The sequence below is a fragment of the Triturus cristatus genome, chromosome 3_2 (genome assembly GCF_964204655.1).
Source record: "Triturus cristatus chromosome 3_2, aTriCri1.1, whole genome shotgun sequence".
Taxonomy (NCBI): Eukaryota; Metazoa; Chordata; class Amphibia; order Caudata; family Salamandridae; genus Triturus; species Triturus cristatus.
Window position 1 is genome coordinate 218810435 of NC_140584.1, and position 22075 is coordinate 218832509.

The 22075-nt window shown below is 41.8% G+C and overlaps 1 protein-coding gene and 1 long non-coding RNA gene across 4 annotated transcripts in view; both read left to right on the forward strand.

Annotated features, from left to right (window-relative positions):
* LOC146857047 (histamine N-methyltransferase A-like) overlaps positions 1–22075 on the forward strand; it is a 544350-nt gene that overhangs the window by 382656 nt on the left and 139619 nt on the right. The window lies entirely within an intron of this gene.
* Positions 7601–11826, forward strand: LOC146857048 (uncharacterized). Its single transcript, XR_014979844.1, has 4 exons — positions 7601–10369; positions 10454–10511; positions 10614–10669; positions 10772–11826. It is a non-coding gene; the product is annotated as an uncharacterized LOC146857048 (long non-coding RNA).

A 22075-nucleotide genomic window follows, 5' to 3' on the forward strand; every position in this document is an offset into this window, starting at 1 on the left:
AATTCCTGCTGGACGGGAGTGTCAATTACTTTTTACGAGTTCAGACATATTCTACAGCATAAGAAGAATTCTGCATTGATCTGCTCTCTTGTCTGCTTCGTCAATATTTTTTCTTGTGTTTTGTATTTGTAGTGCCTGATCTTGTCCTCAGTAATTGTGTCAAGTCTGCAATCGCTAGCTCAGTATGTCTGTCCAGTAATCTTTAACTCAATGTTTGGACCTAAATAATTGCTCATGCCTACACTTTTTTGTTACACATGGAAACTGAATATTCACGGCTTACAACCAGCCCCCAGAAAATCATCACAGACACAACTGTACCACGAAGAAAGCTGTACTGCAGGAACACCCTCATTATCAGCAATATTAAAATATTCAGCTGATGTCTGAAGACAATTCATACCTCAATGGCCAGAATCACCCTCAATCTCTCACACCAAACCCACATTACACCACACCTGAAGGGGAACCAATGGTTCCCAGTTCATAAAGGAGCATAATTCAAAGTCATCACCCACATTTTCAATGCATTACATAACGCTGGTCCATTATGCCTCAACAATTGCATCTTCTTTGACAGATGTTCTGGACCCCTCTACTCACCCAGACTTCTGATTGCACACATCCCATGCATACAGAAAACCAGATTCAGCTGTCAAGCCTTTTCCAACATCACTTCTAAAGCATGGTATCACCTGCTGCCACATCTAAGAACCTCCTCTTCACTTCTTCAATTCTGCAGGAAGCTGAAAACGTCACTTTTTGAGTTGTCCCAAAAGGCCTTAGATGTGGCTAGATTCACACCTGCTCATGGCCAGGATACCCTCCCGGGTGATAGTGCGCTATGTAAGTCTCCATAACATAATCTAACCAAGAAAGTCCAAGAACAAATTATAGAAATGTCTCTATACCTCAAAGAGGGCTGGGCTTTAGAGCTTTTGAGTTTTCTTGAGTCACATATTCTTTAAATTAACTGCTATCATGCTATTATAGCGGATGTCAATTTAATGAAAATGTGTGCTTAACATTATGAACATTTCTGCACTAAAATGAAAAGACTTTCCTTGAACGAAACTTTGTTTCCCTGTGCTTGACTAAATTAGCCCCAAATGAAGTCAAATTTCTACCTTGGAGTTAACCATGGTGTGTACTATCTAATGCTCTGTATTTACATGTTGTTCTCCAAAACTACGGAGGAAGCCTTTTGTAAAATGCAGTGCTCTTTTTGCCACTAATACTATGGGCAATTAATTTGTGGGACTTCCATTGTTTTGAGTAACTAGATTTGTAATGCCACATCCAATGAAATTATGATAGAATAGGGCAAATTAATACTCATTTACGGCATAGTGCTAGGATGTGGCAATAGATGATATTGTGTAAATCTGAATTGTAATTTGTTTACCTTTGCACTCCTTATGCTAACTTTGCCCTTTCCATTGACCTCTGTTGTAAATTGTTCTATAAAAGATGGTACATTTTGGAGGTGAGCCAGTCTGGTTGGCTTGACTTTAGAGAGTAAACCCCATTGGATTGTCTCATACTTTGGACTTAGAATATTTTTCACTTGACTTAATGTCATTCTCATGCTGCATTTCAATGAGTCTTACGCTGATTCCCTATATTGATTTACTCTGCACTTCAACTAATTATTGTGTTTGAGTTATATATTGCACCTGAATTATTTTAATAAACCCTGATGATGATTTGCATCTTACTATTGACTCTTAAGAAATTATTTCAATTAAATGCTAATTATTTAATTTGTGTTTGGGTGCAATTTAGGGACACATTGCCTTGTATATGCTTGAGGTTTAACACCATCCTCTATCCTGCGATGGCGCTTTATCTTCATTATCTGATTAGATAGTGTCAACAGTTTTGGTGGAAGATACGAGCACCCCAAAAAAAGGCACGCCAAATATAGACACCTGAAAACCCTTAAATTCTCTAAAAACTTTTAGCATCCCATAATCTGGATTCTGTCTAACCCAGTGGTTGCTAAATTGGATTATTTTCTGTGTTCCGTGTTCCTGAGCTGTTCTGGACCAATGGAAAGTGAATATAAATATGTCTAGATGCATTGTGGTGTGTTTCGTTTTTGTTCAAGTGCATTATGTTTTTTTGTAGTTTGTGTATGTTCGGTATGATTTACACCGTGTGTGATCTCTTTTGCATTCCAATTCTGATTTTGTCCTGGGCATAGTTAGCGGAGTTTCGTTACGCAGAACTCCTTGAAGTGGCATAAAAACTAAGTGGAGTTCTGCAAGCGGCAGAGTGCAGCGTGAACTGCCGTTTGTGCTGATCTTCCTCCTGCTCTAGTAGAAATTGTATGCGTGCAGCAGCTCGCGCTCGCCTACTTACTGTTGGCGAGCGTGAGCAGGGAAAACACTCTGCTGCACTATGGGGAGTGGAGTTTTCCCACTCCACGAGCTCCGCGGAATGCGGCGTGCAGATAATTTCACAAACTCTCCGAGCAGAGTGGAGTTCACTGCACAGGCCTAGTCTTTAGGTGGCCTAGTTACTGTGATTTTGATAATTTTGGCACATTTATGACCGTGGTTTATGTGTTTGTTGTTGTGTCCATCTAGATTTCAGTGTGGTAGGGATTGGGTCACTACAATTTGTATACATTTGTTGACTGGTGGCCATGCCATTGCACTGGAAATCCCAGGCTTTGCTTTTTAAGCAGGACCTGACCTTGTATTTGCGTAACTTTCATAACAATGATTTGGGGCCCGATTCACAGAACTAACTTAAGACAAAATCCTAAACTTACTACCATTTTGGTATTCACAGAAGGTACTTACTCATTTTGGTATTCACAGAAGGCACTTACTCATTTCGGTATTCACAGAAGTTAGGAGTCCTAACTTTAAGACTCCTAAATGCCTTGTGTGAATACCGAAAGTCTTAAAGTTAGGATTTTTCTCAGTTTAGGAGTAGTAAAGTTAGGACTCCTAACTTTAGGACTCCTAAATGCCTTCTGCCAATACCCAAAGTCTTAAAGTTAGGATTTTTCTCAGTTTAGGAGTAGTAAAGTTAGGACTCCTAACTTTAGGACTCCTAAAATGAGAAAAATCCTAACTTTGAGACTTTCGTGTCTGTTTAATCACAGCACTTTTTATTGTTGAAGTGGTCCATGAGCAGAAAATAAAGTTGTGGTAGTCATGGCCCGCTCTCAATTTTAAAGTCAGGACTTTGGTGTGTAATTGATCACTCCTTTTTTTCACCGTTGTGTTTTCTTTAATTTTTGTTGGTACAGTTTCCAATTTTTGTTGAACAAGGTGGCAACCGATGATGAGAAACGTGGCAGTACTGGTAATCATCTAACCAGTGTCAGCCCGCTATGGTGTTGCGCACGTGAGGTGCCTCCTTGCTCCGCACATTTTTTCCAATTCTTTGTTTCTTTTCTTCTTCTCCCCTAACTTCCACGGTGGGGGTTGCCACAGCCTTACAATTGATAACTGTGGTCTTCAAGCTAAGGGTTCTTGCAATAGTCACTGCTTTTTAAATAAACAGTACAGATATTGGGCTATCAGGAATCCACCTCACAAATATAGATTATTGGGGGTGGTTGTGATGAGATGAGTTTTCCCTCCCCAATCCTGGCAGTACATAATATAAAATAAGCAAGCACTGTACACTATCTAGTGGGTCTGTTGTGGTATATACCACCTGGAATTCCCCTTATTTGTTGTTCGAGTGAGGTGAGTCACTATGCTGTCTAGCCTTTTTTCCAGTGGGCCAAGAAGGGTACGCAGCAGTGTGTCTATTTGCTGTGTTGATATTACATCCCCGACTGCTTGTGGCGATGTGGTAAGAGGAGCATGTGCCTGGTCTGAGGGTTCCCCAGGGGGCTTTAGGTGAATGGACTCTGGGGGTGGGATGCAGCTTCCCAGGCCTTCAGTGCCCATATTGGAAGCCTCAGGAACTATGTTATTTCGACGTTTTGCTAGTTTAGCTCCCCCAGGTTTAGCTCTAGCTACACTGGAGGCTTTGGGCTTGATTTTCGGAATCGACCCTTTTGTATTGCCCTTTTTGTTTCGCAAAATCGGTCCATGTCTAATCACTGGAGGCGATAAATCTCACAAAGTTGTCGGGAGATCATCACAGCTCAGGAGATCACTGTGGGATGTGTCATCCATAAATTGGGTAAGGGGTAAAATGGTTGTTTTAGAACCACTACAATTAGGAGCACCCTCTAAAGCTTTGGGGGTGCGGGCAGTAGCAAAAAGGCCCCAAGGAAGATCTCCTAGCTAGGGCAAGGTCCTGCGAAACTCTGCATTCCATAAGGTCGATGCCCTGATCGATCACAGAATTTGCTCTTACTATAAAATGGTCTAAAGTGCTCGTAAGGTTACCATTGGGAACAAGGTTCCTGCCCTCTTTGGTTGCCATTTGGCTTAAGGGGAAAAAGAATAGTGAGATCGTAGTAGTAATGCGCCAATAATTGCTGCAATCAGCCTGTAAATAGTTGGTACCAACAATCAATATCCGATGAGAATGTTATAACATAAAAGGTACACATACGGTTTGGTCCACAGATTAAAGAGGGGGGGCCCGGTCCGGTCTCTATCGGTCTCAAACGGGCTACAACGGGCCCGCCCTTGGCCCAGGCTTCACCCGGGACATGCCCCGGACGCGTCCCGCGTACGCGTTGTAGTGGGAATAGTTATAGTGGAAATGGAGGGAGGAGCCGGGAAGAGTCACCAGCTGCGGCCAATGTCCAGCAAGCAGAGGGGACGCTGGGACTCGCAGTCCCGGGTATGCTTTTACGCTGTCCTCAGTGCTCCCGCACCTATTTCCGCACAACAATCACCTCCGGTGGATAAGAGATCCTGCACACAGCCCGCCAGCCAAAGTCTGTCTCCGAGCGGCTCCTGCGAAGCGGGGGCCGCGAGGAGCTTTGAAGTGAGGAAGGGAGGGGCCGGGATGAGTCACCAGCTGCGGCCAATGTCCAGCAAGCAGAGGGGCCGCTGGGACTCGCAGTCCCGGGTACGCTTTTACGCTGTCCTCAGTGCTCCCGCACCTATTTCCGCACAACAATCACCTCCGGTGGATAAGGGATCCTGCACACAGCCCGCCAGCCAAAGTCTGTCTCCGAGCGGATCTGGTGGACCATGCATTACTGTGGACAACCTTACTGGATCTAGGTGCACTATCTGAAATTATTTATTTCCTGGCACGACTGTATAGTAAATTGTCGGCTAGGATTCGCTTTGGTCAAGCGGGAGAATGTACCCCTAACATTAGAGTGGGTTGCGGCATTAGGCAAGGTTGTGTCCTCGCCCCCCTTCTTTTCTCCCTTTTTATTAACGCCATTGAGTCCGAGTTGAGACTGGTTAATGCTGATGCCCCAACCGCTGAAGGACTAGCAATTCCAGTATTGCTTTACGCATACGACACAGTGCTTCTATCTAGAACCCCTGTCGGACTGCAGAGACTAATGGATACATTTTTGGATTTTATTAAAAGGAGAAAGCTCAAGATTAACAATTCAAAAACTTTTATTATGGCCTGTAGGAAGAAAGTAAAAAAATGAAGAACCTTTGTGTTTGATGATCAAACGATCCAAGTGGTTGAGAAATTTTGTTACTTGGGTATCACTTTTAATAGTGGTGGTATATGGGCTCAGGAGATGTCTAATGTTAGGGCAAAAATGAGGAAATGTGCCTTCGGTATCTTTAAATTTGCTTCCAAACTGGGAAGTAGGCGCATATATGACATGTTGTATATTTACCGCCACAGATGTGTATCTTTGGCTCTTTATGGTTCAGGCGTGTGGGGATATTGTCGCCATGAGGCCTTACAAGTGGAGGAAAATACATTTTTAAAAAGGCTCCTCTGTTTACCATCCTCAGCCTCTACCAGACTGACCCACCAGGAGGTCGGATTGGAGCACCTGGCAGACCTCATAGGATTAAGACCCCTACTGGTATGGAGATCTATCTGGTCTAAGGAACAAACTGGCTTTACGAGGAAAATGATCATTGATTGCCTCCGTTTAGATAAATTTAGACTGATCCCATGGCGTAATTATACTATCACTACGTTTAGAGATGTGTTTAATTTGAACGTCCTTGAAGACCCTGCCTGCGCTATTGATATACCGAAGAAGGAGTTAAAACATGTTTATTTGGGGGGTAAAGCTAAATTACGTAGTGATGCCACATGCCAGTTCTCTACCCATATATATTACCATTCTTATAATTTGGCTGAATTTGGCTTCTCAAAGTATCTAAAAGTGGTCACTAAACACTCTCATCAGCATGTCCTTACTAGACTGCGACTAGGGATAGTTCATAAACTGGTAGCTTACCCTCAAATTAAGAAACATACCTCTGCCCCATGCCGGTGTGATGGGATTTCAAAACAAAGTTCCGAGCACTTTTTGTTGATTTGCCCATTATATTTGTGTTTTCGTATCACTTACCTGAAACCACTTTTTAAAAAATACTTTGTGCTCACTGCGAAATCTGCTATGAGCCTTCTATTTGCACTTGATGAACCTGATGTGTGTTATTCTACTGCTGTATATATTTTAAAATCTGTATCTGCAAGAAAAAGTATGTCCTTTTTATCTTAATGAGTTTAATCTGTTTTTAGTCAAACCCATTGGATTCCGTCTTCCCATTGTCATGAAATTTTATTGTGCTTTTATGATTGTTTTCTAAAATGATCGAATAACGTTTTTGAATCGAATCGACTCGAATCGTGTGCTTAAGTTTAAGTGTTCATGTTAATCACAGCCCCTTCACAAGCTATGATTAACATGAATACTTAGACAAAAGCACACAATCTGCCCCACACCACGCTTTACTAACAAAAGAGTACAGCAAGTTTAAAAACACAGCGTGTACTTTCAATTTATTCTGAAAGCACATGCCCAGTGGTGGTCGTGCAGCTCTTGTTATTGAAGTGCATTTCATTAAATATTGTGCGTGTTCTTGGATAATTCTCCCTGGTATGTGCGAGTTGTAAGTTGGTGCAGGGGTTCCACTTAAAAAGTATATTAAGACCCCTTCGTGTAAACATTTTTAAAAAAAATAATAATTTGCACTTGCCTTGAGTTCTATTGAGTGCTACATGTTACCCAAATGAATTTACAGCGCTATAAAATATGATTAAAAAAAAGAATTGCAATAAAATGTTGCCAACATGAGCATTCTTGTCAGTCTGGATGTTTAGGGCGTTCCTGGATCTGACATTCTTTGGTTCTGCTCATAATATTAGACTTTAATCAAAAGCCTCTTTAAAACCATCGATATTCACAATTTCCTTGAACTACAGAAAACATGCATTGTGAGGTGAAGGGCTGAGGCTCATCCAAAGTTTCATGTCCTGGATCCCAAGGATCCTCTGGCATACTTCACAGGGTCAAAGGTCAAGTACTATGTACCTAGCAGGGGGGGGGGGCGCATTTCCCTAGCTTGCTTAGGGCCCATGGAATAACTCCATGCCAGGAATGATCGCAGGCTCTTGGATGGACACAGTGGCTTGCCAATTTCTGAAGGCAGCCTTGCCCTTTGTCCCAATAGGCTTTGTATATAAAGCACAGGGTTTTTTGGTGCCCTAATCCACATGAGTAATCCTCGCATTTGGTTTGTTCACAGTCACTCATAAAGTCATTTGTAATTATGGCTCCGTGTTTTATGATATTTATTTTTAAACATTTACATCTGTATTTATCGATATTTATTTTTGGGCCATTTTATGAGTATTTATCCATATTTATTTTGCGGTTTGAGAATAAATGGAACAAAAAAAGGTATATTTCCACGTTTATTTAATGGATAAACATGCACTCATACTTTGATGCCTGTCGAATTTTAGCAAATGCAGCAGCCAAATATAGCAAAACACTACAACCCCAGGCAAATATTAACAATTTACTGCAAATGTATTTTAACTTGTGCCCTCATTTTAAGATATCTTAACCTGTGATTCTTTAACTCTGCTGTCTATCTGCTCATCTGTTGTCTTGGATTCGCATCAGACACCATTGAAAGCCAATCATTATAAGCACAATTTTCGGTATTTGTCTGCTTTTAAATATGAATACAGACAGGAAACCTATAGTTTTCTGTTTGTATTTATCTGTAAAATTCAGTAACAATAGAAAACTGAAACCCTTTGTAATTAGATTTGTCAGAATGTGCCATGTATTACTTAAGCTCGCGGGTTCGATCCCCGTATTGGCCAGTATTTTTTATCATTAATGTAGAAAAGACATGCATTAGAGTACAAGGCATTTAAAAACACTTTATTGGGTTGGTGTTTGTTCTAGTAATTTAATTTGCTCTGGTGGCTGATGTTTTTTACTAGGAACAGGGTGGGTGTTGCTTGAGTCATATAAGGGGCACTGCAGGCTAACTCTTGCTGTGATAACCGCCTCTGCCATGTTTTCATGGGTCTCTCAAAGTGCACTTTTTGAAGTGCTGTTTGAACATGGACGCGTCACTGAAAGGGACACTTTCTCTCCGTGAGTGGCGATTCCTCAGCTGGATGTTCAGATGTCACGAGAGGTGAAGGAAAGAGCACATGTTATGTAGCCTACATAATGGAGGCATCATGGAAGATCTGGTATATCTTGGTGCCCTTTACTCTCGTTTAGTTTAACGTATGTATTGCACACTTCATCCACCAGTGTAAACCTTGCAAAATGAATACAAATATGTACATATAATTGTATATGTTTTTCGTGACTCCCTTTGTAATTTTTCCATTCCAATATCAGGTTTTCTTCTGCAATATCTTGTTGGTAGGAACTGCAAAATATCACAGCTTTAGGGACATAAAAATATGCACAGTCTCTCAGGAAAGCAAGCACAGTGTGGAAAAAGATCCAGAGTTTGAATCTCAGCAGTACCTCGTGTTTTGCACAACCTCATAGAAGACGTATTGTTTGATAAAAGACTCACTGTCTGCAAACCCAGCTGCTCCTATTATAATTATCCACATGCACTTAATGCTCCTCCTTCAAAGCTAAAGATATTTTTGGTGTTTAAATGCCAATGTATTGTACCACCAAACACTAGTGTCTTTAATTTTCAAAGCCAATCAGTTTGGGTGTGAAGTAAAAAGATGTTTTTAAGCTGCACTGGCATCAAAGTACAACATAGGCAGCAGTAATGCAAGCTTCAAACAAGTGCGGCTCAGCCAGCACTAGAATAACCTTCAATTACTGTCACTGTTACTGAAGGGCCAGAAGAGGTTCAAGCTTCAGTGGTCCAAGAACATTCACAGCACAGTCAGCAGATTAGAGTACAGATGGTTACAGCACAGGCAGCGGTGCTGCAAGCTTCACTTACATGATAAGGCTGTGAGTAGGCTAAATGTAAAGTTAGGTTGCAGAGGGAGCAGTAATAAAAACAGGCAGAAATGGAAGTACTTTTACAACCGGGCATTGTGCACAGCACAAGTAAGGTCTTCTGTGTAGAGCTGAGTACATTTCCAAAAGGCTCCTTTTGAATAATGTGTCTGAACAGTTACTACCCGCTTTAGAGACTAGTTTAGCATATTGTGACCCAAGCTTAGGGCCCCTCTGAAGTGTTGTGTCTAGTTCTGCACAAGTAAGGTCTTCTGTGTAGAGCTGAGTACATTTCCAAAGGGCTCCATTTGAATAATGTGTCTGAACAGTTACTACATGGTCCACCAGCTTCTTTGCATCAGGCATTTTAACCTCCTCCGCTACTTTATGATGAGCCAAAACCTCCACTAGACAAAACTCAGATCTCTATGCAGCAGGTCCACCAATCTTCAGAGTTATCTTGACATTTTTATCATAGCATGAAAATTGCTAGAAAGTCTTTATCATATTTCTTACATGCCACTGCATCATCTTCAGGTGGGATCTTTTGATGGCTTGTGTGCTGCTCAGTCCTTCTTGTGAATTTCCTTGTTCAGCCAACTCAACCATTTGCGCAGTTTGAATGCCAGGGAAAAACTGCATCACAGAAGGTGTAACACACAATACAGATTTATAGGCCAGTTTAAGATAATGGATGCTAATAATGAAGCACATGGGCACGTGCCTGTTTGTCCTGAACTGGAATCGCATGTAACTATTTGGTCATTTTTCCTATTGGGGTCTCTAGACCTGTCCCATTCATAGTTTGTAACTCTTCCAGCGTTTGCTTATGATCTTGTCTTCAATTGCAGGTTTCCATTCTGTAAGGTATTTGTATATGAATGATCGGGTGTGGTTACCCACAAAGTCAAGGTAGTTCTGTTTACTTTCCTCGTTGGGCTGGGGGTTGCTACGTAAATAGATTCACAATCTGCACCGCTTTTCTTTTGCAGGTTTGTGAGACCGTACTACAAATACAATTGCTCAGGCAGACGTGAGTACAGGCAGAACAAACAGGTAATTGTTTGGTAGAGTTATACTGGTGCATCTTGTACATTGTAGTATAACAACATACCTTACCCATGTTTTCTTCTGTTGCAGGTTTCACAGACAGAACCCCACACATTTAAACGGGCGTACATGAGTACAAGCAGAACAGGTAATTGTTTTAGTCGAGTTCCCTTATGGTGCACATGGTATATTGCTGTATCACAATGTGCTGAATCACACTGTGCCATAACAATCTTTACTTCTATTGAAGGCTCTACGGACAGTGCTACATAGAAGTTTAGAAGGGCAGAGAACAGAAAAATCCAGGTAATTACACTCTATGTTGTGCTGGTGATACCTCAGTACTACGTGACAGATTGCATTCATGTGCATAGGCGTCAACGAAAGCCATTTTCCATTATTTTGCAGGCTTTGTGGCACAGCAGGTTCAAACCGGCGGGGACGGAAATGTTCAAGCGCAATCTGTAACTTTGGGAGAGTGCCGTGCTTCACTACAAAGGAACAAATGTTGCCTTGTATTCAAGGAAGAGTGGATGAAAGAAATTGTGGAGGCTGACATACAGAAATCACGAAGCAAGGTTTGGGTGCAGCTCGGGGTACTATTTCAATACAGTCCAGATGTGGGCTTGATTTTCAAAGCATGTGTCGAAGTCGAGATTGTTGGGGACCTTTCTACAGATAAGAAATGGAGTGATGGCTGGAAATTGGATTACATGAAATGCCATCTAATTAGCAAAGTTCACGAGTCTGCCATGGTGATATTGAGAAACAGAAGTGCTGCTGCCAGGTTTGGTTATGGAGTGCGGGCAATTCTGAAAGAAACTGCCACTGACAAAGCAAATAGAATGGAAGAAGTTGAATGACAAAGATCCCTGCCTGAGGAGTTAGAGATTCTCATCAACAACGTGTTGCTGGCAGTCAAGATGAATGCTTCAATGTTATCTGTACAAGACATTCATGACCACCTAGCTTTGTATGTGAAGATACCAGACATCTAGAGGAGCAATAACCATTCCTTTCAGTTCCTTGAGGCCATCAATAGCATTATATACTGTGAAGTTATGTCAGAACTTCGTAACGCCTTGTATCACACATTGATAATTTATGAGAGAACATATATTTCTGTTATAAAAAATGTTCATCCTGTACTTCAAGTTCCGACCTGTAACATCAACAGAGCACAAAAAACTGTTTGGGGCATAGTGAAGCTGACTAGTTGTAATGCTGAGGTTAACACTACTGCTGTAAAAGAATTCGGCACTGCCAATGAACTGGACCTCATGAAAATGGTCCTGTTCACATCTGATCGTGCATCTATGATGCTGGGTAAGAATAATGGTGTTGCTACTCGCGTTAAACAATCTATTACTCATTTAGTTGAGCAGCATGGTGTCGCCCATCAAGAAGATTTGGGAGTTGATGATGCCTGGAAGAGGGTTCTAATGATTAACCCCTTCAGCGCGGCGGATTACCGCGCCGTGCTGAAGGTTTCTTGCGCGGGCGGGGCCGTGACGGAGCGGTTCCGTCATGCGCACAGCGTGACCGACGCGCATGACGGTACCGCTCCGTCACAAGCATCGAAGGGGTTAAAGAGATGGAGACATTATTGAGGCATGTCTACACTGTGTTTTCAAGATCTCCTGCAAGGAAGTCCAAGCTGGATGAAATTGCATCGGTCACTAAATGTGAAGTGGTTTCTTTTCAACCACTGAATAAAGTCCGGTGGCTTTCAAGGCATTTTGCTGTTGGTGCACTAATTCGTAATTATGAGGCTGGTCTTAAGTACTTTGAGCATGAGAAAGTTCAGGAGAATGATCCAGTTGCTAAATATTGTTTCAGAAAGCTATCAGACTCCAACTACCATATTCCCTCTGCAGTACTTAATGACATTCTGGATGAATTTGCATTTTTGTGCAAACTATTCCCAAAACGTTATTTGACTACTGTTGAAGCAGTACACTGTCTTTTGGAGCAGCAATGTAAGAGATCTGATGGTGTTGTTCAAGGAATGGCAAGAGTTTGACAGTGGGCCTATTTTGTCTTTTGTTTCCCTTATTTGTGAGCACATGCAAAAAAGGTTCCCTGAAAATGAACTGAAAGAATGGGCAAGTTTTGAATTCCAGGCAATAGCAACATAATCACATTTTGAATATGGGACTGAAAATGTACAAAGACTTGCTGAAAAGTTTAGAAATGTCTTGGTCCTGGGTGATTGTGAGACACCGGAAGATGTTGTTCGACAGTACAGAGAATATAAATATGTGGTGGAAGAACATGTAAAGGGTGGATTATTTACCACCATTCAAGACATGGTGAATTTCACTGTAAGCAATGCTGCTCAGTATAGTGTGGTGTCTCATTTTGTTGATGTCTGTGCAACATTTCAAGCATCTAGTGCAGATTTGGAATGAGGATTCAGCCTCATGAATACTATCAAGAGTAAATTGAGAAATAGATTAGAGCAGAAGCATTTGGAAATGCTGATGAGGACAAAGGCCTACCTCCTGAATGGGAAAGTTGACCTCAATAGACTTTATCAGTATTGGAAAAATGGCAAGGATTGCAGTGACAAGCAACCATGTCACCCATCTAGTGATGCCACTTGACTTGTCTAAACTGCCCTCTCTCACAGTCCATGTTTGCCTGGATGTCAGACTTTTAAAAACTATCTCTGGCGGGATAGCCCAACATTACACAGTAGCTTTCACATCAAATTGTAAATATGTTATGTAATTTTGTAACTTATTGTGTATATGTGATCTTGTATAGGCTCTCAACATTTCCCCACCCAATGAACAGTGAGTGCTCCAGTGAGGAATATTTAGTGAAATCTTATGATGGTACCACCGTTGGAGTCTTGTGCTTTTCTAAACCTGAAGTATACTTGCCTGTGTAACCAATTCATGTCATGGCGTGTTTGTCCAATTTGCAAACCTGCCTTGAGACCCTTAACATGGCACTGTATGTGTGAAAATGCACCATCTTTTCACTTTATTAAGTAAACGTTTGGAGTGATATTTGGCGCTGCCCACACACGCGGTCTGGTTCCTGGCGCACATTGCCATGATTCCACTGCCGCACACAGAGGAAAAAAATGAGAGGGAACATTGGTTATGAAGTTCTGCATTCACATCGTTGTAGGACATTTCTCTGTGTTGTTATTGAAGTACTAGTTGTGAATGCATTTTAATTTAGACTGGTTATTGTTCACTGCTTTGTATGGAACTAGACGCTGGTGGGAAACTTGCCTATGTGTGAGTGATAGTGCCAAAAGGTATTATTACCTCTCCGAGTGAAATTAATGTACCCTTCCTTTTTGTCATGTGTCAAGTGAAGCAGAGAAGGAATTTTGTTTTGAATAGATTTAAATTGTTGTTTAGTTTTTATTTTTTTCAAGAGGAGAGCATTGTGTCACATGAATGGTGCTGCTGTTTGTTGATTTTCACAGGCAGTCCTACTGTGATTGGTTGGTCATAGGAAATTGTGTTTTTGGTCGAGGTGGGTGTTAAACATTCTCAAGCAGGAATCACAATTCTTGTTAGGGTGATCCGCAAAAGTCATGAAATCAACCTGTGCTTAACCTTATGGTAGTGGTGCACAAAAACAGTCAGGCTTAACTTAGACTGTGTTAAGATTTTATGCAGCACACAAAAATAATAAAGTGAGAGCAAAACATGGGAAACATTCCACACCAATTTACAAAATAACATAATAAAATTCAATACATAAATTGAGACCCAACTGACAAAGATCCAATCAGTAGAACCGGAGATATGAAATTTCAAAGATTTCGGTAAATATAGCACCTAAAAACAAAGGATCCTCTTGTGGTCAACTGATCGTCTTAGACTGGGGAGAAGTCACAAGTTTAGGCTAACCATGATAGAGTGCGGGCAGAATACAGGAACTCGGTTAGTTCAATTGAAAAATTACCTTCTCAAAGTTTGGTGCGAAGAGTCCAGTTCATGGTGCAGGAGGCCAGGAGGAGTGAGAACAGCATTGCAGATGGCCAATGTTGTAGTGCGAGTTTCCTGTGGAGCTTCGTGAATCGTCATTGCTGGAACTTTGCATTGGTGGCTACGGTGGGCTGTTGCTGCAGTAAAGCAAAGTGCAGATTTAGCATTGCTGGAAGCCTCTGTAGGATGAAGAGTGGGGGTCACCAGATCTTTGAGTTGGCGGTGGTCCTGTGTGGCAGTGTCTCTCTATGAATGGGCTTATTCACAGTCACAATGAGCTCAAACTTTGAGACTTCTCCTTTCTTCACAGAGGACTGCACACTGATGGCATCCAATGGTATTGGACCTGGGGAGGCACCTCTTGGGGATCGAGAACTCACTCTGGCAGACGCTAGCAGGGCTCAGGCAGGTTCACTTGCAGCAGGTCCATGGGGCAGTTGCAATGAGGCCTCTGGAGCTTGTTATGTCCCTGTAGCTCATAGTAGGAGGTCACTCTCATAGTACTGGTCCTCTCTCCTATAAGCAGCAAGGTAGACCTCAAGCAACAGGGTAGTCCTCTGAGACACTGGGCAGGCTACAAGCAGCAGTACAGTCCTCTGAGAAACAAGGCAGTCCTTCTGAAGTCTTCCACAGATCCAGAAGTGTACCAAAGAGTGGAACTGAAGGTCCAATAGTTATAGCTGGTGCCAGCCGTTGAAGTGGGGGAAACGTCTAGGCCTTTCTACATATGGTTCTGGAAATGTCCACCCTCCCCCTCCCAAGCTCTAAGGTTTCTAGGGTGAAAAAGGTCTGGTGGTAAGTTCTTTGTGAGTGTGCTGGATACAGCACATTCAAAATGTAAGTAGTCAGGGAACATCTTCCCATCCTGCCAATATCCAGTCCCCTTTTGTCTCACTGTCAAGGAGGAAAACACAAAGGCCAACTATACCCAGGTATGTGACCCAGGTAACAGGCAGTAGGCACCAAATAGTTACAACAACAAAAAGTGACATTTCAAGTTACAATTCCTCAGACATCAAACCTGAAATTCCCACCTACTCCCAAACAATAGTTATCAAATGTAATAATATAAATCAATGTTATCCTATGGGAAAGATAGCCCTTGCAAAAGTGAAGAACGATTCTTGGAATTTTTCACTTACAGGACATGTAACATTTACAAGTACATGTCCAGTCTCTTCAATAAACTGCACCCTGACCTAGGGCTCTTTAGGGTCTACCATAAGGGTGACTTATATGTATTCAAAAGGAAGGTTCATGCTTGGAAAAAGGTTTATTTTCTTAAACTGTACACAGCCTGAAATGGCAAGCCTGAGAAATGTTTTAAAGGCTTACTTAAGTGGGCGGTACAAAAGTGGTCCCAGAGCACTAGTAGCATGTTAGTTAATAGGCCCTTGGTATTTGTAGTACCACTTTACTATGGTCTTGTCAGTAAATTAAATGTGCCAATTGGGTGTAAGTCAAATTTGATTGTTCAAATGAGCTACCTCAAGCTCCCTGATTCCCAGTGCCTGACTCTTGGCTCCAGCACCCGACCCCAAAGTGGTCGCCGGGGGGTTCCAGTGTTCAGGAGCACTTGATCAGCAGTAAGCGGGAAGGCTGTCAGTGCGAGGCTCTGGGTGCAAGTCATGCGGTGGTGTGGTGCAGGGCATTTACCACTTACCTCACAACTAGCTGGTCTGGCCCCGCCCAGCTGCCCAGCCCATTGCACCAGCCCACAGTGCTCCCATAGTGTCTCCAGCCAGAAGAGGGGCCTTGAGAGACCCCAAGTGGCCTCATTATTTGGTAGGCTAGAGGAACAAGTTGGAGCTCAGGAGGGGATCCAGAAGAATAGCAAAGCACAGAGCAGGTAGGGCTAGCGCCATGGCTTCCTCCACTGGGGAGGAAGTGGCCGGCATTAGGCCGGTGCAGCTTGCTCCTTTTGTGGGATCACTCCACCCCTGCCCTTTTTCGTGTGCACTACTATGCAACAACCACCCAGCAATATTTAAATCTCCACTATTATCTGCCACCCTGCAGACAGGCACCTTCCAGGGAGGCACAACCACCAGTGGCTTGAACACTGCATGACCATCCATTGCTGGCTACATTTGACTATTAGCCTGTTGGTGAGTGCGAACCACAGGAGGGGGCAGAGAACCTCAATTCCCAGGAGTCATTGCGGCTGATGCCACGTACAACACCAGCAATGCACACAAAGGTGCCTACTTCTTTTGCTGGGGCTCTCAAATTTATAGTCAATATTAATGGCAAAATAAATCAGGAGATAATGACCTGTCTAGACCCAAATCCTGATAGAAAGGAAGTCCTGCTAGTCTTTGAGAACATATTGCAAGAAATTAAACTTAATTTACTATGACCAAATAGCCCCCATAATCCTAATACTGTTAGCTGGTATGATAGTGCCTGTACAAAAGCACCTAAAAACCTTCATACAGCTCTAAAGACTAATCCTAGCGACCCTTTGCTAGTTAGGACAAGACACCATTCCTCAAAAAGTCAAGGGAAGCCAGGCTGAGAGTCATGAAGGAAGAGGCTTCGGACACTCTACAACAGGCAGTGGTGTCGAAGAATAGTAGAGACTTCTGGACTGTCATTAACACCCCCTTTTTCAAAGATGCCACAGATATTAACCTCGAAATTCATGTGAATGAGGAAGAGTGGGTGGCACATTTTGAGAAGAGTTTTGTTAGCTTAGAGGCAGGAATTTCTCAGCCATCATGTCCTGCACAGATTATAAATAAGGACATTCTGTCCTTTGACTTAGGGGAGGTGAGATTGGGACTGGAACAGTGTAGTAGATCTAATTAACCTGGCCCTGACGGGGTTTTCGTCGATTTCTTCTTAGATAACCTGAATCTATGGGCCCCACTTCTGACATCTGTTTTTAATGGTATAGCCAAAGCTGTTATTCCCTCTTTATAGTAAAAGTCAGACATAATTCCATTTATAAAAAGGGAGAAAAGGCCTTAGTTAAAAACTATAGACCCATTGTGTTACTCAATGGCACAGCTAAACTAATTGGACAGGTATTATTGAACAGATTAGAGACCTGGCCCCAAGAAAGCAACTTTCTAATTCCATAACAGTTTGGCTTTAAAAAAGAAAAAGGGACTAGCGATCAATTCCTTAACCTAAATTTGCTAATTTCTAAGTATATAGTGGCCAAGAAAAGACATCTTTACATGGCCTTTATGGATTTATCGGCCGCTTTTGACTATGTCATTCACTCAAAGTTATGGGAAATTATGAAAGGTATGGAAATAGAGCTGACAATAATAAGATTTATACAGACAATGTATTCACAGGCTACCGCCTGTGTCGGATTCAGGAGGGATGGAGAGTGCACAAGACAGTTTGGCATCTCTAGGGGTGTTAGACAGGGCTGTGTGTTCACCCCATTCCTCTTCTCAATTTACACCACTGGTGTAGAAGGCGCACTGGTGGAGACTACATTGGATGTCCCTAAAGTGAACTCGGCCCGTGCTCCCATTCTCCTTTATGCGTACAATGCTGTCCTGCTGGCGAGAACTGGTAACGCATTACAAAGACTAATAGGGGAATATATGAAAAATATGAAGAGCCTTGGGCTCCAGATCAATGAGACAAAATATTTCGTCCTCGAATGAAGAAACCAATAAGTATTTTACAGAAGGGAAAAGGCTGGAAGTGGTGGATACCTTCTCCTACTTAGGGGCCCTGTTTGACAGGAAGATTATGTGGAAAAAGTTGGCTCCAACTAGAAAAGAGTATTGGAGCTATATACAGATTCCCGAAAAAGATAGGTACTACACCATTGAAAGTAATTAAAAAGATTTATGTGGCAAAATCCATCTCTGTTGCCACGTACGGGGCAGCTGTCTGGGGGTCAGCAGACATGACACTCTTGCAATGAATAGAAGATGGCTTTCTGAAAAGATTGTTGACTGTACCAAAATCCTGCTGCAATTTTAACTGCCACACACCGTACTGTACATTTTCCCACCAGTCTAATCTGCATTTTCAATTATTTTGCAAAGTGTACATTGATGAAAGAAAAAGATTTATTGCCCCGCGTTTGCGCAGGATGAAGTTTACACACTGCCACCCAGCTCTCTATTTTCTGCTCTGATAATTTTACTTGTTATGCCCTGGCATCATTTTATGGTCTGCCATAAAAAAAAAGGAGGCAGCATCTTTAGCATTGATTGTCTGACAGTTTAACACCCGGGGTTACATTTTTTAAAATCTAAAATAGATTCCTATGTATTTATTTGCATATACTGGTGAACATTATTTACTTACACCAATTTGTAAGCAAGGCTATACTTTTTTTTATGATATGTTTTATGAAATGTAAATAGCCATGGATTTTATTCACTTAGTATTTTAGCTTTGTTTTATATTGTGCTCCTAGCTGTGTGATATACTTTGTATAATATATATGAAATAGCGAAATAAAGGTTATTGATGATGATGATGAATTACCACAAGCACTTTAGCACTGGTAAAGTACACAGAGTTTTAAAGCCAATGTAGGGAAGAAGGACAAAAGTTTGGGGGAAGACCACACCAAAGGCTGTCAGGTCTAACATTGGTGTTGCATAAGAGTGTTTCATCGTGAATGGTTGCCATTTACCACAACTGTGCTCATACTGGTTTAGTGTAATTGTGTATTTTTGGGGAATTGAGTTAAGGAAAATGTGTATTTTACATGGAAGAATCATTCCGCTCTTTTAATGGAAGGAGAGAAAATTCCTCCAGAAGATTCTCCCACCTATGAAATGATTTTAAAGTTTGGCCCATATATGTGTATGTGGTTAAGAGAATGGAATAAGCTGAGAAAATATGCTTTAGTTTTAATGGTTCCCTCAGTGTAAGAAAGCTTGACTATCTGAGATGGAACATGCTCGATGGAAAGCCACAGGTTTGATCTGAACAGTTTAAAGCACTGAATGAATTAAAAGGGAACAAAAAAGAATGAAAAACCAAATTAAAAATGCTGTGAGCCATTTTTTTTAAACAAGATGAGGAATGCAGAATAGGGTATGGAAAAGCAACACAGTGTTATGTGGAGGGTATATCATGCAATAGTGAGTGATACTGATAAAAAGTAAAAAGATAATTGATCTGTGAAAATGAAAATAGAAAAGCTAAATGTTGTGAACAATTCAGATGAGGAGGACACATTTTGGATGGCTTATGTGATCTAAGACCTTCTCCATGCAATGATGATGATCAGAGATCAGAGATCAAGACTCGTGGAGCAGGGAGGAGCAGGAGATCCTTTGTGCATCTGCCACAATTATACGTACAGAGCCAGATGTTTCAATGGCACCTGGGAATTAAGAAGCAAGGCCAAGTGTAGTCGATCCAACTAGTGTTATCATTGTGTCTACCCTACCTGTTTTAGATAATGTGCTAACTGTTCACACAGTAATTACTATTGCTGCTGCTAGTGCAGAGCAACCAGAAGAATAAGCAAGAAAAGTGATTAATATTTACAAGCAAAAATCTGAATATAGGTAACTTTTGTGAGGTAGTATTACTATAGAGAGATATATTCTCTATATTGTGGATGTTTTGAAATACATGAGTAATAAAGCAGCTAATCGTGGATGTGATGCATATGAGAAATTTGAGGCGCTGGCAGAAGAGTGTGGTGTTTATTTGTCTAAAAATTAGGGGTGGACAATAAATACTGCCCACGTTCTTGTAATGTTGAGATCAAATAAAACTCCACCAATCACCGCATGCCAACATTAATTTGATGAGCGAGATTTGCCATCCCCTAGCGCAATATTCTGGAGCTAGGATGGTACCCGGCGAGATTTTTTCAACATGGGCGGTCGCACACTGCCTCGACCGTTGGCAGTGAGAAAACTGCTGCTCAGGTAAAAAATCTTCTGGAGCTGCAGCAAAGAAGCAGCACCCTCTGGCACACTCCTTGGTGCCATTGGTACTGATTTTGGAGCATGCAACTAGCTCATGGTGCTAGAGAATCAGTACAACATGCAGAATCTACCCACTTGCGGAACTCCGTGGAATCTCGCTGAGTTTTTACGTAAGTCCGCACAGTTGCGAAGAGTGAGACTCTGCGAGTTCCGTTCACCCCTACTAAAAAGAAAAGTTTATGTAAAATGTATATAATGTATATGACTGATGATGAGATACATGAAATGTGTTTGCTCTACCTACAGCCATGCATTATGGAGTTAGCAAGCTGTAGTAAAGAATGGATGGCTCTAATAAATACAGAAATAAGTGATGACCAAACCCTAAAGGGGTGGCAAAACACTGAAGAAAAATACATGGAAATGAGTCTGAAAAAGAAATGGTTGTGACTGAGTTTCCATTGTGAGATTATCTGATGTTTGCATTTCCAAGGTGTTAGTGTGATGGAAAGCAATGTTCAGAATGCAAAAGCTATTTCTCAGAGTAGAGGTAGGGGTTGTGTGAACAGTTCACATGGAAATGAGAACATTAATATAGTGAACAATAACATTTCCTGCCATAACTGTGGACATCTTTGACATTGGAAGCAAGAATGTAGACAATTTCAAGATCAAATTCTGATTTTGATTCCCAAATGCAGCAGAATCCAAATAACTTAGCACAGAATGAGCCCTGACATCTCAGTCAATGGTCCCAGCTAAACCGTCTCCGGTGCAAAATATACAGAATCAAGGACAATATGATGTGAATGTACCTGTAGCTCCAGTGATGTAGCAGAATATACAAAATAGCAGAGTGCTTTAATCACCAATAATTGAAGTGTTTTCCCAATTAACAGCAAATATGAGTGACTCACAATGGCGGCACCTGAGGGGGGAGGAGCATTGCATGCTTTGAGCAGTGCTAGATGTAGAATAGAGTTTCCCCTATGTAGAGGGTGATGTGAATGGCCACCCAGTATCATTTCTGATTGATACAGTTGCTACCCAAACCCCTGTTCATCCCATCGAGACTGCAAGCCTACCCCTGTCATGAAAAGAAATCAAAGTTGTTAGTATTAATAACAGAGAGATAACTAGCCAGGTCTCAGCAAATCTGAGCAAATGTTACAATAAAAGTTGTCCAACTTGAGAGTGATCATGAGTTCATAATATGTGACACAAGTCCCGTAAGCCTATTAGGATGGGACATCCACTGAGAAATTGAATTGCATGATCTATTGTGTACCAGATGGTGGTGCAATTCAAACCCAATGTAAAGACTTAACCTTCAAAAATTAAGGGTGTCATTTATATCTTGCTGGGACTACTGCCATCCCTCTGTGGCAGCTGTTCCAAGTACTCCATTGAGTTGATGGTATTCAGCCAGCTGTATTTATATGTGTGCTGGCTGAACCGACGCTGCAGCAGCTTTCTCCGCTGGCTAACAGTGCCCTGTCACCATCAGGCTGGCGGCATTGTGGTAAGACTATTTAGATGTTCCCGCTACGCGGGCAGTGTCCTAGCAGCAGTTTGCTGATGAAGTGAGCCCCTGGTGGAGTAGAAACTCGCAGGTACTGCTTATTACTGTGCAAATACACATATATGTCATGTTTTTTGTATCAAAAACATGTCTCAGAAATGTGTTATGTCCCTTTGTGTTACATATTGCACGCCACACACACAACATACACACCCTATTGAATGCACAACCACAGGCGCCACAGGTACAACACCCACAACCACAACAAAGCATTTTTTTTTAGTGCCCATACAGGCGTGTTCAATTCACCTCAATAAGAAGGAAAATGACCACTTCTACATTACACCTAAGAAAAATGTTG